Here is a 3,560-nt window from a genome sequence, read left to right as displayed (position 1 = left end):
ATTATGCGAAGGTTGAAATTGGCAGTCCTAAATAAAAAATAGTCCCTCTCTTTCTCTCGGTCCCTCCTCCTCGTCCGGTTGCTCCTATTATTAATATATTGCACCGGGCCGGCCATCTCTCATCTCCTCACCTCCCCCGAACTCTCCCTCGCTTTCTCTCTTTCTCTTTATCTCTGTCCCACGCCGCCCGGTATTATAAATAGTAGAGAGCTTTGTTGGCTGTTTTGATTATTGCCCCCTCCCCGCACCGAATATGTCGAGGACGCTCCCCGATGAAGTTGCAAGTAGGGACTGTAACTCGAAACGGCGGTGCGGAATTGTTACGGCCTTACGAACCGTGGGGCATGGGGCAAATCCGCACGCGATACGCGTCCGGAACGAGCGGCCTCTTCTGCGGACACCGGCACTGTTGGCAAAGGCTCCGCACGGAAGTGGGTGGGTGGGTGGCACGCGGTGCACTTTGCGGATGCACGCCTGCACCTGACACGCCGCGAGTACTCGTCGGTTTCCTTGCCGAGTGCACACGCTCGACGACGTCTAGCCATAAGTAAACCAATCGTTAATTAAATAAATATTAAATTCATATCTCCCCCCTTTACATTTTGACACTAACCCTCTAACCCTTTCCTTTCAACCGAAGAAAAAACTGATTCAAGGTGAATCTTGAAAATGTCAACCCGATGACACCCTCGTTTATACATTTATGATCGACAATTTGTAAATAAATTCCTTAGTCACCAAGGAGAGGTGCAATAATAAGGTGCTTCATCTTCAAGGGAAAGTCAAATAAGGGAATATCGATGTACAGGTATGTCACTCCGATGTCACCTGGTACTACCACAGGAACAGAGACTGGGAAACGAAATTGAGTTGACGTTTGGTTTTATATTCCTTTGGTAAATCAGATCAGGAAAAGAGCGAGGAGACTGGTTTATAATATTATACAGTGATTCAATGTGCTTTGTCAAAAGAAGAAGGGCGGATGACGCATGCGTGGGTGTATCGGTTAGGAGCTGGTATACCGAATGCCGCGATTTTAACGACTATGGGAATCACATTGTCGGTCGCGATGACAGGAGTCATCTTGGGTGGTGTGGGGGAGATTTCGGACGGCATCCTTCGTTAAGGGGTGCCCCTTTGGGAGGCATAAGGGAAAGAGCTTCGCTCAACACCGTCTCTTCGGGTGTTCCGTAGAAAGGCGCCAATTGACGCCACCAACCTCGAGGATAATGCCACGTTCTGGGAGACTTTTTCAACCTTCAATTGTTTATCACTGTGCAGGATATACGATTCACGGAATCGCGAATGAAGGAAATATTAGAAAAAGAATAAATTACATTAAGTTCGAGAACCACGTCGCTAATTTTTTATACGCGGTCCTAATAAAAGAGACGGCATGGTTTATACTTAACAATTATTAATTTCAATTATAATAGCCTCGCTCTCAAACCTACATAAATGAATAAAAATCCGAAACCAAAGATTTGGGTGCAGAAATTTCTTCTTTAGGATGCGCGGAGTCGGGGACACAGCACGCTGCATGAGACATCATGGTTTATACCGTCCAATTATCAATTTCAATTATAATAGCCTCGCTCTCAAACCTACATAAATGAATAAAAATCCGAAACCAAAGATTTGGGTGCAGAAATTCCTCCTTCAGGAGGTGCGAGTCGGGGACACAGCACGCCGCGGGTTTCTCCCAGAGTAGCGGGCCAAGACAATCGGCGCGACAGGTGCAGCGGCTCAGTGCGGTGCCGCCCGTCCCGCGGGGCGCATCGTCCCCAGGCGGGGGGCCGTTCGCCCTGCGCTTCCCACCTTTCCGCCGACTAGACGAGTTAATCGGGCCGCGCAAGCACAATAAACAGCGGGATAATAAACGAAGATCGGGCCCGTCCGTTTACCATAATAATGGCTTCCAACCCCGCCTTGGATCCGCCTCGGCATCCGAACTCATCCGAACGAATAGACCGCTATAAATAGTCGCGTCCTGCCCCCCTCCCGTTTCTCTTTCTCTCATCTCCGGCCGCGTAACGTCTTTCTCTCCCTCGCGGCGCCCTCGCCCCTCTCGCTCCCTCTCGCGCCCTCTCGCCCTCGCGCGGAGAGCCTCGATCATCATCTCCGCGAACTCGGCGCTCTCCCGCCCGCAAGCGCGCAGTTATTTCAGAGAGAGAATCTCGGCTCGCAGTCGCCGAGATATTATTATATGCCGGAGCGCGCGTATCAAGGCACCGCCGCGCCTCCCCCTTTTTCCTCCCTTTCTCCCTGACGGAGCGGAATCCCCCGATTTCCGGCCGCGGAGGCGCTTTTGTCTCGGGGAAGAAAAAGTGGCCGCGCTTCGGAGTTTTCCTCCTCCTCCCTTACCCCCTTCCCCTTTTTTCCCTCTTCGCGAGTTCCTTCTTCTGCCTCCCCCGGCCATTTTTCTCGTTTTCTCTTTCAACGCTTCCGCTGGAACCTCGCCAAAGGGTTGAAGTGCCCTCGGTGTCGGGGAAGTAGTTCAGCCCGATCGGCCCGGTTCCGCGACCCGCTCGTCGGCACGGGAAATGACCAATCTCCTGCGCCTGCGATGACACCCCGACGTAGAGGTAGAGATGGAGACCCGACGCGTGGATGGTGCAGAAGCTGTACCGGAAGTGCCGATTGCTTGGAAAATCCAGATCGGAGAGCCGTTTAAAGAATTCGGAGGCACTTTTTTACGGCAAGCACGGACGCATTTGTGGATTCAATTTTTGGCGGGAGTTTTCTTAGATGGCATTGGGTTAATGCGAATGAAATTGTTGACACTTCATGACGGGTCATGTCTCTGAGGATGCTGGGTATCTTATGCGACGATCGTTTTGGAAATCCAGCTTGGGAATTGAATCGAAGAATCGGGGGAGAGTTTTCCGAGCACGTGTCAATGGATTTCGGATTTCTCGACCGATGGGCTCGAGAATTGCCGCTACGTGGACATCTATAAGGATGAAGGCCTTGAACTTTGTCTAATTTTAGGGGTGCACTTATAATTAGCTCCTACGTGCCGGAAGCTCTCGCGCGAGCCAATCCCCGGGCTCGAGAGACGGAGGAAGAGTTTCTTCGATAATCACACCATAAGCCACATGTACTAATAATCATATATCCCCCATTTAATTCAATTTTTATACAGGCTAATAATGTTTAATAAATAATATCACCAAGAGTAGATACGATATACCTTTAAGGTTGACTTCGAATCCCACCTCTTTTGCAACCCAAAATTATCCATCACTAATTACGCCAATTTCATAACGACCAAAATTTCACTTACATGGGAGGCAATTGCCCTTGCATGTTCTTCTCACTTTCTTGACCAAATCCCTGATACGCCAGTAAAAGTGGATTTGTAACTTATAAAAAATCCCGAATTTCCGTAGAATCGAAGAAGCTTCCCGGTGAACCGTGTTGAATGGTTGACGGCGAAAAGGATGCGGAAGACAGCGATACCAGCGATATCAGAATTGCAACTCGAATCACAATAAATCCCTAGCGAACGCGACAGGAAAGAGTTAAAAAGAGAATCCGAAATTTCAAATCAAAGTGCC

Source organism: Orussus abietinus, unplaced genomic scaffold, assembly GCF_000612105.2.
Source record: "Orussus abietinus isolate OABI.00-Male unplaced genomic scaffold, Oabi_2.0 scaffold8, whole genome shotgun sequence".
NCBI lineage: Eukaryota > Metazoa > Arthropoda > Insecta > Hymenoptera > Orussidae > Orussus > Orussus abietinus.
The sequence above is the reverse complement of the archived record's forward strand: the minus strand, read 5'-3'. Positions refer to the sequence as shown.